The sequence below is a fragment of the Camponotus vicinus genome, unplaced genomic scaffold (genome assembly GCF_025532165.1).
Source record: "Camponotus vicinus isolate PSW18456_S1 unplaced genomic scaffold, iyCamVici1.0 SCAF_8, whole genome shotgun sequence".
Classification (NCBI taxonomy): domain Eukaryota; kingdom Metazoa; phylum Arthropoda; class Insecta; order Hymenoptera; family Formicidae; genus Camponotus; species Camponotus vicinus.
This window is the reverse complement of record NW_028141980.1, coordinates 7,984,779-8,002,079: the sequence shown is the minus strand read 5'-3', so window position 1 is coordinate 8,002,079 and position 17,301 is coordinate 7,984,779. Positions and strand designations below refer to the sequence as shown.

The 17,301-nt window shown below is 28.0% G+C and overlaps 1 protein-coding gene across 4 annotated transcripts in view; it reads left to right on the top strand.

The window, feature by feature from the left end:
• The window catches only part of LOC145976101 (uncharacterized), a 78,627-nt gene that overhangs the window by 45,069 nt on the left and 16,257 nt on the right, over window positions 1–17,301 (top strand). The gene's annotated exons all lie outside the window — the stretch shown is intronic.

The window sequence follows — 17,301 nt, the reverse complement described above, 5'->3', positions numbered from 1 at the left end:
AAATATTTTATTCGTTATAGATAAATGAAACCTAATGCATAATGAGAATATTTTTAACTTTAAGATTAAAATATTTGTTGAAATAAATGATATATAAAGTTTAACATGTACATTTTTTAGATCCTTTTTTTATTTTTAATTGATTATTAAAAACTCAAATAATTTTAATTTTAATAATTATTATTGTAAATAGTACATTAGTTTTAGCGAAATATTCTTAGAAAAAGAAGTTATATGTTTTTATTGTAAGAATTTCAAGATATTTCATACATACTAGCATTTTAGAAAACAAAGTATATGATGACGAATAAACGCAATTAATTTGTAAATTTAAATTCAGATTATTTGTAATTTAATCTTTTATGATTTATTAATAGAGAATGTTTGAAATTTTAATTCGTTGATTCTTTATGATCTTTTATGACAAATTTAATTTAAAAAATATGCAAAATTTTAATATATATATATACAATTAAAGTATAATATAAATATTTCTCTTTTGGGTGATAAAATTTTTTACTTTTCTGCTCATTTCATTAATAATTCTAACATATTTATACGTTCTAATTATTTATGCATCGTCGTACAGAATGATTAAATAGTATTAATACTATGTTAATTGTAGTGTAAACGTTTAAAGCAATCGTATTATTCAATTATTGCCGGATTATTGCTCTAAATTTGAAATTTCGTGGATTTTCTCATAGTTTAAAACTGTCAACTGTCTGCGGGAAAATACTGATAGCTAATGCGCTCTCTGAAAATGTTTTGCTTTTACCGCAATCTAACTGTGTTATATCTTGCTCGCATAAAAAGCAGTTACGCAATAACGCATAAAAAAGTAGTTGCAGTATATGTATGTTACTGAAAAAGTTAAGAGGCTTTCATGGCTGTTACTGCAGACGGCAACTTATTTCCCATAGGATAATATTGGAACGCTGTGATAGAGAAAAGTCTGATGCTCGTCGATCATATGGCAATGCTTTCAAGCTCCATCAATGGCAAACATTGTAATTGAAGACAGTTTTTAAATGTGCACATAACCGGAAACTTAAACTGATGGCAAGCGGATGGAAAAATTGTCGGTTGTAAAAATATCGCGTAAAAATATTTCGTCGAATTTTCGACCAAAATCTGTATATTTTTTTTTCTCTTTTTGCCAAGGATGAGTTTAGTAAAAGATACGTTTGGAAATCCGAGAAAATAAATTTGTGTCCCATGTAGATTAGAACAGGAGACGAGGCAATAGAATCGTGACATGTATTAGAATGTTTTTATTCAGAATTTTTAAAATTTTAAATTTTTATTAAAATTTTAAATATTTTTGTTAAAATAAAGATAAGTACATGGCTAATATTAGTTGCGATTTTTTAATGTTTATTATTAATTATTCCAACTAGGTATAAACAAAGTTTAAAATTAAGTTTATTTAAAATTATTCACAAGAAAGTAAAAATTTTTTATGGGTGTATAGATGTGTACAACTTAGATAAGTGTATTTTAATTAAATGTACTAAAATTGTAGTGATGTCATCATTTAAGTAGTCGACACCTTTGTTTGAAAAAATATTGTTTAATTCAAAGTTTTAGATAGCAATTCAATTTTCCAAAGGAAGTAATAATATACAAAATTCAAACATGAAGCAATATTTCACCGATCGCAGTATATAATCTACAAAGTTGAACTTTTTTATCCGCGACAACAGAAACTTGAGAATTTTCGAAAGTTGAAGTTACATGCAATTTTCGCGCACAATAAATTACAAATGTTTTCCTACTCGCGAACTTTGATGTTCGATTGTTGTTCTTCGCGGTAATACAGAGTGATTACTACAGAAGATTATTTTAAGAACAGACAAAGCATCTCCAAGTTTGAGAAAATCTTTGTTATTATTTACTTTATTATTATTATTATTATCGTTATTATATTAAGATTAAATATCTGAATGCTTAAAGGTTTTATTGTAGTGGAGTTTACTTAAATAAATTTAATAAATAAATTATAAAAATAAATAAATAAATAAATAAATAAATATGTTAAATAAATTAAATAAATTTACTTAATTGAATTAAAGTAATCGAGAAAGAAATATGTTAAGTTTTTATCAATTACATTCATTACTAAGTTTTTTCTGGGGAGAAATAAAGCCCGACACGTTTCATCGAGTGATTTTTTAGAAACTAATCATTATTGACGGAATAATTAGAGGAACGCACTCCATTTATTTTGTTTGTTTCTGGAACACTCTGTGTTCGCATTGCGCATGTAGAATCGTACGACTGTGTCTATATGAATCATCGATTCGGTCAGCCAAAGTGGAGCCAGAAGCCAGACATTCGGGTGCCAGCGACGAAATCCATAAGTAGTGTCTGCCTTTCTTTTCATTCCGCACGAGGTTTGAATCCGGTACACGAGAAATTGTGGAGTAACGGGGAGAAAAGAGCGCGTCGACGATACTTAATCTCGCGTGTAATGGTGAATTTATCGATAAGATTTACACTCGTACATACGTATGAAAGACATACGACTACACGCTACATAATTTATATAGTTTATATTTTGTACAACAAGCAAGAGAAAGACGGTTTAGCAAGTATGATTTTAGTTGTACAAATATTGCAAAGTGAGTTTATAAAAATTAATAATATTCGGATGTAAACTTTTTTAAATAATAATTTAATATAATAATAATTTAATTTAAAGTAGATGTGTGTATGTAATATGTGCTATGTATCCATATAGCGCTCGTAGAAACAACAAATGACCTAAATTTGTCGTACTTAAGAGAAAAGTTGCTCCTCCTTTTTACGAAAATATAGATATATTTGGTAAAAAAATTATAAGAGATTTGATATGATGGATGTTTCTTTCACGGCAGCGTACGCCTCGATGAATGCCGATCGTATTCCGATGTTTTCTCTTCGGAGCTTTACATTTTTCCGCTTGGTTCATCCGCATTTTTCTGGAGCAAGATCGACATTCTTCATCCGCATGATTTCCACGTACATCATATGTCTTTTGTCGATTGCTATTCAATCTTTCGAAAGAAACATCATAAAGGAAGCTATTTTGGAACACTATAAGTTATGAATAAAACAAAGAGAGAGAGAGAGAGAGAGAGAGAGAGAGAGGGTCAGAATTAGAAAGAAGAATTAAGATTGCATTTTGTACAGTATAATTATTTTTATTTTCATTTAATAGGATGAATAAAATGCTTGAAATACTTTTTTTAGATCTCAGGTTGTGTTAATAAAGGAATTTAGAATTTCCTTATTTTCACTTTAACTAAATTTTTTGTTTTATTTCTTATAATTTAATAACTAATGTGAAAAGAATTTAATAAACATTTTTGTCTAATGACATTAAAAAGAAAGAATCTAACAAAGGAAATTTTATATGACATATGTGGGATTGTATTTTATGCTCTACTTAAAAATTTTTATATCTCCATTATGTCCCCTCCTTTTGAATAGATAAACCTTTTTTAGTTCTTCAAAGTATATTACTCGGTCTCTGAATGCGACAGTTTTATATGCACACCTCTATCTTTGATAAAAATTTTTTTCATTTAAGAAAAGCAGATGATTTTTTTTCCTTTTTATGAAAGCTTAGCGAGGGAATGTACACGAGTGTGTCAAAGAGAACGATTATCGTATGAAAAGAATATTATGTCTAATTTTGTTCCCGAAGATATAAAAATGCAAAACTCTTGTAAATAGCTTATATATATTTAAATTACAAATCTACATGTTGTGTGTAAAACATACGAATAAACGAAGAAAAAAATATTCAAAAATATTTGAATAATTTTTTACAGATATTCATATAAAAATATTAGATAATTCTGAGGTGGCATTTTTGTTATTTATCTTCGAACAGGGAAGAGAGTGATGGATGTTGGACATTGAAATGAAATTTTTTATATACATCTCTCTTCGCCCGTAGAAGAACAGGGATGAGAATAGAGAGATATTAAGCTATATTTTATTCGGATAAGGGTATATTACGATCATCAATGTTGTGCCGTCTGCAGTTACGCAGAACGAACACGATCGGACATATATATAGGTGTGCATCCACGTGAAATCGAAACGAGCGTCATCGTCGTATCACTTTTATTTCAGGGCTGGCTCTAGTAAAGTGATTCTTAAATGTAATATTAAATTTAAGAAATATTCTTTAAACATAAATTCTCCCTCTCTCTCTATTTTCCTTAAATGAGAGTATAATCATCTCAATATCGCACACATTTTAATATTATTTCAAGATAAAATCGAGAAATAATATTATACATTAAAATTAATAATATTATATTTATTAATAATATTTTATATATTAATTATATTATTTATATATATTAATATTAATATTATTTTATTAATATTATATTATTTATATTATATTATATTATTTATATTATATTATTTATTTTATTAATATTATATTATTTATATATATTAATATTAATATTATTTATATATAATTATATTATTTATTAATTATTAAAATATATTAAAATATTATGTATTTTTTCTCATGGAGGAAATTAATTTGTGCACAACTGAATCAAGTGTCTATTTTATTTTAGGATTCTTTGTTTAATAAAACGTTTAAATATAATAATACTTGTTTCCCTTTTCTTCAACAATTTTATATAAAACTCGAGTAATTCATACGCAATATTTAAACATTGATAAATTTAGAAGACAAAATTGATAGAAAGTATAGATCAAAAATGGGAGGACACATCAAAAATTTATTTGAGTCAGTGAGTAATTCGGCTCTGGCCTTTATCCAGAAACTGAACAATACGATACTGAGAAGAGGGAAAAGCTAACTTAATAGTATTGCTACGTTCTACTGTAAAAATATCAGTTTCGATTGTAACCAGAGGATATAACTTCTCTTTTCTGATGTTAAGGTTCTTATAAAGCAGAGGTACAACGTAAATTTTAAAACGCATCATTAATTAATCTTTTCCCCAAGATTATTGCATGCACATACAATTGTATAATTATAAATTATATAATTATAAATATTATAATTATAAATTATATTATTATAAATATATAATTTATATAATTATAATTGTATAATTATAAATATTCTAATTATTCTAATTTTCTAAATTATTGCGAGAGTGAAATTCAATGTCGTATCATTAAAAAAATTTATCTTTTTATTTATTTGAATAATAATTATATAAAAATGTAACGATAGAATTTTATCGTAATTACGGATACATTTGCGAACTTTTATTGTAAAATATAATGCAATAAAGGAGACGCTTCTCTATGTATTATCTAATACATTATATGTATTTTGTTTTCCCTTTGTAATCATAATTTATCTTTGTGTAGATAATATATCTGCATTAATCAATATCTCATTTTACGTCACATCGTAGTTTAATAAAAACGCCTTATCATTTATCTCCCACCCATCCTTTCCGATACTTTCTTTACTCTCCAAGTCAAACAAAAGTATACTTTTGTAGCCTCGGTAAATTGCGCTTTTGTAAGACTAACAAGAGTGAGTAATACAAGAAATACAATAGAATGCAATATTGAAACTGACCACGATTGTCACAGCTTGCCACTGCGACAGATGCGTCTCTGGGGTACCATGCACTCTCGCCAGCGAGATATCGATTCCGGTTTCCCTGGTGAGATAACGAAAGCATTTTCTCTGGTCTCGTGAGTCTTTCCCTTCTCGGGCCTTCCGCTTTCGCGACGATCGCACGAAATGGGGACAGAGCGACTCGGTGGTAGATTATCGACTTACGGAATTGTAATGAGACGAAAGCGACGTTCCCGATTCGCGCAATAAATTTTGCAACGTTGAGCCGCTATCGAAATTCGATGGAATTTTAATATCGGCGGTTCGTGCGGCGAAAAGTTATGTTATTTAGTTAGTTCGCCGTTAAATATCTCATCAATACGTGCAATACTCCTTTTTTACGCCCTCGCTTTCCTTCACTCGATGATCTTTTCGGCAATAACGAGCTAAATATGAGCATCGGAAAACGCTCATTTCGACCGTTTTGCTCTGAATTATTATATCTCGATATAAGGTCCTTCCTAATTGCTTTCGCTCGAGCATTTCTTCGAGCTTCTTGTTTGCATAAGTCAATTTTAAATGATTCTATCCGCGACAGAGTTTGAACGAAACAGAAATTTATCTATAATTTTCTATGTTTTATAAAACATTTAATAAATCTAAAAATGTACACATATACAAAAAAAGTACATATCAAAATATATAAATTTTTTATAAATACATGGATTTATAAAAAAAAATTTCATTACAGATTTTTATATAGATTGTTTAAAACGACCTTTATTTGTGTGCAATATTCTATTGTAAAAAATTCTTTGTGTTAGCAATAAAGTAATTGTATAAGATTAATAATAACCATTGTATAAGCCATTGTATAAGATTAATAATAACTTTTGATTAATAGGAAAACGCGTAGACAATTAAAGGTGTATATTAATTGTTTTACTTGAGATGACGTAAACTCGGTTCAACTTTGAAATATTACAACCGAAATTTATACTAATGAAATGAGTCCGGGAACATTTTGGTTTTGCCAAACCCCTGGAGGGCAAAAAAATTAACTATGTTTCCGCAAACTCACGATTGCTAATTACATACAGAAATTATTTTTGCCCCACAGAATTTTGCCTATTTGAACAAAAACACATTTCAATAAAATTAGAAAACTGTGAATTCACGAAAAATAAGGTTAAAGTCTAATAAAACTATTCTAATTGTATTTTTAAAATAGTTTTGGCTATATTTAGAATAAAATTTCGAATAGATTTTCAAAAGCATTGTATAATTTTAATTCAACGATTTATAAGCAACTTTATGCCGACGAATATATCCTTAACAATTTATAATAAAATTTATGATGATAGTTAATAATTGTTACTATTATTAATTAAATATTAAAATCATAAAATATTTGAAATTGTTAACAATATTAATCACAAATTTATATCGCGAATTTTATAGAATATTTTTGCTTTAAATTTACAAGAAATTCTTTGTGATAATATCGATCATGACAAGAGATTCGATTGAAAAACGAAACACCGGAAGAACGTGCTATGAGTGTTCCGAATAAGTCGGGCATTATCAGAAACCGATCAGGATTAAATCGAGCGATTCATACGATGAGCAAGCAAGCAATCGATTAGCATGCCCCCGAGTGCGAGTTTTATCGCAAATTTTCTTCCTCTCGGTTCAAACTCTGGAGTAGGATTTAATGGATTCGATTGTGAAGGAAAGTTGAAATTCTTATGCGATGAAATAGTAGTCTTCGTAATGTTAATACTTAATGATACGTAATGTTAATACTTAATGATACGTACACTATTTCTTTCATAATATTTCTTGCAAAATAAACATGTCACATATGGCGAGAGTGCATTTTTGCTGATAATTAAACGAAATGTCAATCTTGTTCACATATTTATATTTTTATCTGAATTTATAAACTGCTAAAATTGTATTATATTTTATTGATAAGCTCATCCGCCGATTATTAATTTAAATCGCAATTTATTACGATAATTAGAATACAATCAAAGTTTTAATTATACATTGATACGTTAATCTATTATATTTAACTGCTAGTAAATTTTAGATTCTCGCAATCGATGTGATTTGATCGTTCTGATTATTTCATTTAGCAAATTATATTAACTTCCTTGTACCTGCGAACTTTGCAAACAACGTGCAACATAATTGCAAAGCATGTTGTTGTGTTAATTAGCTCTTGAATTACGTTGATACAAAATCATAGAAGTTGTTAGAGCAGCACTGCAAGTACAAATTAAAGCACTCTCCAAGGATCCAAGACTCTCTAACGTTTCCGACAAACACGAAATCAAACACGAATTAACGCGATGTATGTAAAATTGCAAATATACATTATAAAATATAAATTTATATGCAGAGTAATTTGTATAATTACACAATAAATATAAATATAGTGTTCTACGCGTAGAGTTATGGCAAACGTATTAATGAAAAAAATTATTAAAATTATTAATATTATTTTTTATAAATTATTAAAATTATTGATATTATTTTTTATAAATTATTAAAATTATTAATATTATTTTTTATAAATTATTAAAATTATTGATATTATTTTTTATAATTTATTAAAATTATTGATATTATTTTTTATAAATTATTAAAATTATTGATATTAAGATTATTGATAAATTATTAAAATTATTGAAATTAAAATTATTGATAAATTATTAAAATTATTGATATATAAATTATTAAAATTATATTGATAATATTGTTTATAAATATGGTATATATTATTCGATATAAATATGACACGCAGAATGACAATTATTTTATTGAAATTTTCACTTTACTGATATTCGTCATCTCATGATATTGTACATCAGAATAGGAAGTATAGCAATGCGCGTGGGAAATGCCATCGATTAGATCTCCGACTCACGTCCATGCGAAATAAACTTTCCGTTGCCAGTAGAATAGACTTGTTTAAGGTCGGACTTGGTAGATACAATTAAAACGAAATCGTTGGTGTAAATGTGCTTTCGTGCAAAATAAGCGACGCGATGCAATCTGAGACTACCGGCAGAATTTCGCAACCAATTTATGTTTGTTTACTACCCTGCTAATACTATTCCGGGGCAAGTAAAATAAAGTAATTTACAGAGTAATCCAAAAACGGAAGTATCTTTCGGCTAACTACTCCGCTAACATTTTTCGTTAAATTTTAGTAAAACAAATAGAGTAACATGTTTTTATTAAAAATTTATTTTTAATAAATTTATTTATTTCTTTTAATCCAAAAATTCATATGTGGATTTAAGATGAATAAAAGATAATAAAAAGGAAAACTAACTGTTCGCAAAGTTAATTACGATCAATTTATTTATGAACTTTTGTGTTGGATTTTACATTTTTGTCAATTAAAATGTATATTTTCACTTGTGTGCAATTATTAAAAAAAATGTGGATAATATTGTACGTCTATAGAGTTATTATATCTCATGATAAAGGAAATCTTATACTCAACTCTTCGTCTTGAGACGTTCAGTTATTGTAATTTTGTATCTTGGGGATATTAAGTCCGATATATCCCTTATGCTATTCGATTCGTCTAAATAAAGAGTACATTTCGACAATATACTGTATTAATTCTCTTAGCATACAAAAAATAACATCGCGATGGACAATGGCGGTCAAAAGTAGCGTGCTTGGAATAATCATCACAAAACTGTAATTAAATCCGCGAAGTGCTGAATGTTACCACTAACTCACTCTAATTTGATTAAAGTCAACCGCATGCACACGCGAGATTTAATTTGTTTTCCAATTCGCAATCTGACGACTGAATTAGCCGGCGCCATTTCGCACCATGCGATGAATAAATTCAAGGTAGTCTCGTTGCGATTCAATGTTAAACATTAATCCGCTTACAAAGTGACTTCCCGCGCATTGTTTGTCCGCGCCAGAGACAGACTAATATATAAGCTAATCTAAAAGTAAGAAAATCTCGAATTAATTACAACAATCTTAATGCAATGATTAAGCTGCGTTTATAAAGAAATGCGGCATGTAAAGATGATATACAGTCTTTTCTTCTTGGAGTAATAGTCAAACTTTAAAATATATATTTTAAGATACTTTTCTGCAAAATAATGATATTGCGTTTTTCAAAGTTAATGATGCTGTATTTTTCCGAACATTTTACATTTTCTAAAGTTAAAGAAACAAGATATTTAACTTTCTAACTATGACATTCAAAATTCTGCGACGTAGAGAGATTTATGTATGCGTCATCGTAAAATACCGTATTTATCAGATGCATTTTACAGTGTTGACAACAAAGTTGTTCAGTTGTTTGATGAACGGTTTCATTCTGAAACCGGCAATGCAATGTCTATATATCTCTCTGCTACACAGCAGTATATCTTGGAACAAAAGACACTTACTTATTGTTAGTAATTATAAGTTATTTGTAAAACGCGCAAGTGTCCTTGAACTTTTAATTATTTCACTTTAATAACCAGGGATTTTTTTATCAATCTAAAAATCAATTTTTTTTCTCTAAATAGAATATCGACTAATTGAAAAATTCTGAAAAATCTGTAGAATTGCATAAAATTAAATATATCAAAAATTTTATAAAATTTTAAAATTTTTATTTTTTCTCCCAATAATAATACAAGTTATAACATTTACTAACAATTTTATAAAAATTTCTAATATAATGCAATGAAAATAAGCAATCGTATAAGAGTAAATAAATGTTATAACTTGTATTATTATTGGCAGAAAAAATACACCAAATATATTTCTAAAATAATTGTTCTAAATAATATCTGAAATTTCCGAAACATTTAACATCCCTATCAATCGAGTGAGTTATTGTACGTTCACATGAATTTTTGAGCTATGTATATTAATTTTAAAAATATCCTATATAATGTATATTCAAAATACCAAATAAAACCAACGAACAGATTGCATGCAACAATGCTTTTATCGGATTGCGTTATATTGAATAGACCGTATACCACAGCTATTCGCACTGCATTCTACTCTATAGCTGAAACTAAAATGCTATTATTGAAGCAGCCGATACGGTAACAATATCACTCTTGCTGAATCAACGGAAGCTTTTAATACCTTTGTTCGGATTGTGCAATCTGTCATTTGATTTTAACGAATATTTTATTGCTTGCGAATTTATCGAGTTTCATAACGAAATATGTCCAATAACAATGCATTTTTCTGAAATATTTCATTAATTGATTTTCAGTTGATTAGATGTGACATTTACTTTTTATTGGACCACATGAGTGTGTACAAAAATAAAAATAGCTTTTGTATTAAATATTAATGCAAACAAAACAATATTTATTTCAAATTAGGTCACTCGTAACGCTTTCTTGGTCACGACCCGTGTCGCGACCTTCCTCGGACTATTATCTTGCGTTGCTATCGTGCATTTTCTTACTCGGAGAATTAGATATTTGTAAAACGTTCCCTTCTTCGCGCTTTTTATTTGTTCCATTTTAATTCGATTAATCAAATCTCTTTAAAAGCATTTAAAAAAATAGTTTCTTAAATAAAAATTCTAATTTAATATAAAACTGTTCGAAAATTAATAGTATTAATAATTATAATTAATGGTACATTTTTAGTTATTACATTTTTAAATTATTTAATGTTCCTAATTTATACAAGACTCTAAATTTATTTCATTGGCATTCCCCATATTAAATTTTTACAATACTTTTTATAAGTAAGGTATAAAAGTTCACAAGATATAAACATTTCTTCTGCATACCATAAAATCGCGCATGGCATCAATTAGAAATAATGTCCTAGAAGATTTTCTTGGCTCGTGTTAATAAATCTAATGATAGATTGCGATGAATCATCTTCGAGGTGATAGGCATAAAGCATTTCTCATCTTTCAAATTGAGTTTCATTAATGTCAAATATAATATTGAAATAAAAAGGCAAATAATCACGTTAAATGATCGTGTGTATATTTGACTTAATATGCAAGCAATTAATATTGTATTTTTTACATCGTTTATTGTTCCAAATATCCAGTGCTTCCTCTGAAAAACATTGTTTTCCCGTTAACGAGTTCGCGAATTTATTTTAAGGGTATAATTTGTAAATTAAACGGATCAAATTTTATTCATTGCGCCAAATATTTTGTTTGCGAGCGTACGCGAATGTTCGTTTTAAATTTCCCCTATGTGTGTGTATGTGTGTCTAACAAAATCGCAAATTGGCGAATTTGCCGCCTTCATGTGCAGTTGTATAAAGTTTCGAGGTTTCAATCAAACTGATACTTGTCATTTTTTTTTGTTGTGCATCAATATATTCCCTCATTTTTCCGAGAATTTTCTGCGAATTTCTTTCCTTTCATTAATCTTTTTAGCTTTAGGATTGAATAACGCGCGCACACACACGTATTCAAGTTTCTTATTAAATTTATTATTTATATAAAAAGTATACATACAAGATATAATAAAAGTATATACATTTATTAAATAAATTCTCATTTTTAGTAGCAGAGATTTTTTAATATTAATTAAAAATCATAAATTTTGAATAAAATTTTAAATTTATAAAAATTTGCTGATTTTTCTAATAAAAAAATGAAAGAATTTTAAATTTATAAAAATAATAAAATTTTAAATTTATAAAAATTTGTTGATTTTTCTAATAAAGAATTTTTGCAACTTATGTTGCTGAATTCTACAAGACTCATAGCTTTTTTTCGAATGAAGAAAATATTTCATCCCGTACAATTTCTTTATTAAAATTTTTTACGGCTGTTTCTTTTCTTTAAAGGAACAAACGTTAAACTACGGTAAATACATTATTTCTTTCATGAGGTTAATGCATGAGGTGATACATTTTTAAAAGACGAAAATCTTGTTTTATTTATGCGGGCTTAATCCCCGTATCTAGTCTATGAGTATTGCATTGGCGCTTCCTGTAGTAAAACACCGAGGACTTGCCTCCAGTAGTATTCCAGGTCAGACAGTTCGGAGCCAAGACTCTCTACTGCAAAGCTCCTATTCTCATTACTAATCTGAAATGAAATTTTATTAGAGAAGAAGAAGCCATAAAAATTATCCTTCTCTTTGATAGATTATTAATTGTGAGTTGTAAATAATGGTATGAATTTATTTTTTCAATGTTTATTTATGGACTGTTTTATATGATACATGACACATGCATTTCAATATTATATAAATTTAATGACTTTGGAACATGTTTTTCACTTATATTTGATAATTTTAACGTTAAATTTTATTTTCTTTCAATTTGTGCGAAACAGGAGGGAAAATTTATATTAAAAAAATATTAATTCTTACAAAAATTCTTTCTCTCTGATTACCATAAATATTCGTTATATTCTATAGATATATAAAAATTTATAGACATGTACATTTCTTGGATTTTATTCTTGCTAAAAATATGGAATGTTCAAGGCTGATATATAAGTTTGTTATGTGATATATATCGCTCGTTAATGATGTTTCATGTTTTCGTGAGGAAGTATGTCGAAAAAATTCATATATTACAAAAAGGAAATTTAATAAGGCTATCCGGAATTTTAGAACATGCGCTAGATAATATTTCCATTGCATGGTGATCTTGTTTGCGTTTTCTAAATTTGCCAGTAACATTAAAGTAACTGTAGTTTGTACGGACGATGGCACCGCGTGGTAAAGAAAAGAACAGCACGCAAAATAATACAAGACTCCCGGCGTCAAGTTTTCTTTGGCGACGGAATAAATCCTGGTGAAATATGCAAGCGGCGTGTACCGCCCCTGACATTCTGGCACAAAAATGACGTGCGATAATTACACAAAGATATACCGTGTACTCTCTCTTGCAGTTAGCAAAATCATATAAACTGCAAAGTTTCACGTCGCATTGGGCTGGATAGAGAAAACTTTTCTCAGTTAATCTTCATGAAGGTAGCGGAAAAAGATATGATTCCACAAACAGGTCTAGAAAATCTTATTATATAAAGTTGATATATTTAAAAGTTTTTAAAAAAAAACTTTTATCTAAATTTAACATTATTTTTAAGGCGAAAATTAAAACGAGCTCAAGAGATTATTTATTATTATAAAGGTTATTTATATTCTAGAAAGAAAGAACAATAGACATAAAGTAGATATAATATAATATTTTTATAATATAATATTTTTATTATATAATATAATATTATATTTTTTTATAACATAATAAAATATTTATTATAAAATATAATATAATATAATATTTTTAATATAATATTTTCATATAATATTTTTTTAAATCTTTATATAATATATTATATATTATATTATATATGATATAATATAATATTTTTTTTAAATCTTGATAATATTTCAATCGTCCAATTTGTACGATTTTATAGAGATCTTAAGTTTGCAATTTCTATTTCGAATCTCTCTATTAAAAAAATAAATTTTTATGAAAGACAAATCTTCTCCCAGAGTTAATGGAACGTAATCAGATAACTGAAGTAGCTTTTTACGATGGTAAAACGCAAAATCGATCGTCCGAAACAACAACCGGGCAAAACTGAAGGAATAAATTGCGGAATAACAATGTCTGTCCAACGAGGAACTATGTGTGCTCGGATTCGCAGTATTCTTTTTTTCCTTTCTTTTGTTTTGCATGAATTGTCGATGCACACAGAAGATTAATTATTGTTCGGTGTAGCGGATGACCTACCCTTTGTTCGGCTCGCACTTTCATGTTAAAGGAAATCTTCATTGTGGTGCATTAACTTATACGCTGCTGTCCGTTATTACAGCGAAATTATTAAAGTGGCCTCGAAAAATATTTGAAAATTCAACAGAGAATTTATAACCTGAAAGGGACTTCAGTAGACTATCGTGTGCGAAAACTAGCACACTCTTTGATATTCATAATTAGTTATAAAAAATTGTTATTTGTGATTTTTTAAAAAAAAGTCCCTTTATTTATAAACATGAGATTATTTAATATTAAAAAAAGATAATCCTTATCTTTATAAATGAGTTAAATAAAAATCAACAAGTAAAAAAAAATCAAGATTAAAATAAAAGTAATTATAATAAAGGGACAGAAGAGAAAAATGTGAAAAAAAAACTTCAACAAATTTTTATTTCTTAGAGAGAAATCTTATTATGCGATTTATCTTATATTTATTAGATTGCGAAATATTATAACATATATCTTGTACATATGAAAATATGCAATTTTGTTTAATTTTTTGCTACCATTGACACAAGGTGTTCTGATAAAGCGAATCCAATCGGATGTTCACTTGATTGTTGGTGCAATGTAGTTAATCAAGATCCTATAGATAAAATTGCTTCGTAGGATCTCTCAAAGGTCAAGAAAGAGGAAGATAACGAAACTTTTAATGATGAAGCTTTCACGTTGATCAAGCTTAATTTGAACACATGGCAATCGCGAATGAAAATTGTTGTATTGTAAAACCTGAGGGAACAAATTGCACTTAAAAACTTCATCGAGTGCAATTTTCTCTCTCATCAGATACGTGCGATATCATATATTCATCATGAAAAATTAATATTGCAAAAAATAAAAAAATTAATATTGCATATAAACTTACTTAATATAAATATAAATTTATTTTTTAATGTATTTAAAATATATAAAACGTAAAATAATTTTTAAAAATTTGCTAAAGAGGTATCGTGCTTAAAACTCTAAACTTTTATGGCTTCTTTCCAAGAACCATTTGTTGTAATAATCGATACACGGTAAGTTTCTTTACTGAAATTGTTACAGTTTGCCTTATTTCTCGATTTCCTGCGCCTTACTAGTTGCATGCAAATGCAATTAAAGCGCTCTAACGTACTAATTCGTCTACAGAAATTTCTTCGTCAGCGCAATATCTAGCCTTTTCAGCCCTCGGATATTACACAACGTATTTGCCGTAAAAAATAATTGAATCGTAAAGAGAACGTATAATGTTGTACGTAAATTTTACGCTACAGAAGGTAATAAAATTTTTACAGATATCTTTTTACTCTTAAAATCTTCTAGATGTGAGACTCGTCTCTCTCCAAGGAATACTCACTTCAATACACACATGGCGAATTTCTTTGCTGAAATCTTTATCTTATACAAAATTTATCTTTCTTCTCGATTTCTCGCGCCAGTCGCATGCTAATGCAATTTAAAGCACCAACGATGCCACAAAATCGATGATAGGGTTATCAATATTTGGAGCGAATGATATATTCATCTAATATAGTAACTATCGAAAATGCTTCAGAGAAATCGAAATTTATTTTAACGACGACGCAGTCATTGTTTGTAAATATTTTGTTACTTCCAAGTTAGAAGTAGCAAAAATAAATAAGTTGGAAGTCCATAAATTCGGTCAATTGTCTTGCAAGCGCGTAAAAGTCCGCGTTGTTATTTATGGTCGCTATGCACCGTGAATTTTATACCTCTACGTTTATTATAATGATCGATTCATACGTCGTGCGATAATTGAAGCAATCATGACAATGTATTTTTAATGATAATTAAACGACAATATAAATTTAATGTTAATTAAACTTTAATTCATATTTATCGACAAAGTTGATTTGTAATTCCAATTAAAAATTGTTGCATATTTAAAAATTCTTAGCCTAGTAATTTTTTTAAATATTAAATAAGATGCTAGATTTAAAAAAATTATAAAAAATAATCTCTTAAATTTAATTCAAGAAAAGTTAGCTTCAATTTTTATCGAAAGTTGATCATTTAACGAAATCTTATTCCGCGTAATAATTGATATAATATTTTAAAGCTACAATTTATCCATAAAGAGAAATTATTTATATTGTTAATTTATTTGAAAATTTTTGAGGAGTAGTGCAATTTTTTATAGTCTTAGTGATAAAAATTCTTTCCGATGCAGTAATTTTTTTCACGTGTTCGAGGCCGCAAATTGATGGACATTCCCGGTGCTGGTGTGTAAAATTAACAAGTGTCACGAATCGCACTAGTGATTTATTTTTTTCGTCATATCCATGATCTCTACTCCGATTTATTCTCGTTTATTGGCCGCTACCCAGTTCATTTTTCCGTTCCCAACGTGCTTTTAACAAGCACGAAGCGGAAAGGATGTATGGTAAATTGGTGGCATTTTATGACTCCAGTATCTCTGTAATGGCATCCAAGAAAATAAATCTGAATTTAGAGATTGTCTGCAATAAATATAATCTCGCATTAAGTAGGAAGCAAATGGCTTACGATACTGTTATCGTTGTTCTCCAGCTGAATTCAATAAAAACTAATATTCTCTATATTTCCTGAATTTTTCAAGAATCTTTAAATTTTCATAAATCTTGTTATCTCAATTTTCTCGTGAATGACCTCTTTTAAGATAGTCTTTAAAGAATTTTTATGCAGAAAGTCAATTCTTCTTTACGTGAAAAAATCTTCCTAAAAGTTTAATTATTCAATATATTATATGAGACAAGATCTTGTGCAAAATCCATTCTTTTCCTACATCCTTAAAGTTTTGTAATCAAGATACTCTCATGCATGTATACTAGCGTGTGATGTTTGGCTTTCTTCTACGTATGACGTGCGCATATGGCAATTTTACAGTAACTACTGGTAAATACTTCCCAAAGGAAATCGCTCGTGCTACTCCCTTTTTATTCCAGGAAAGTTTTCTGCGAGATACGAATAATAAAGGCAATCCTTAGGAAACTAATTTCTCGAAG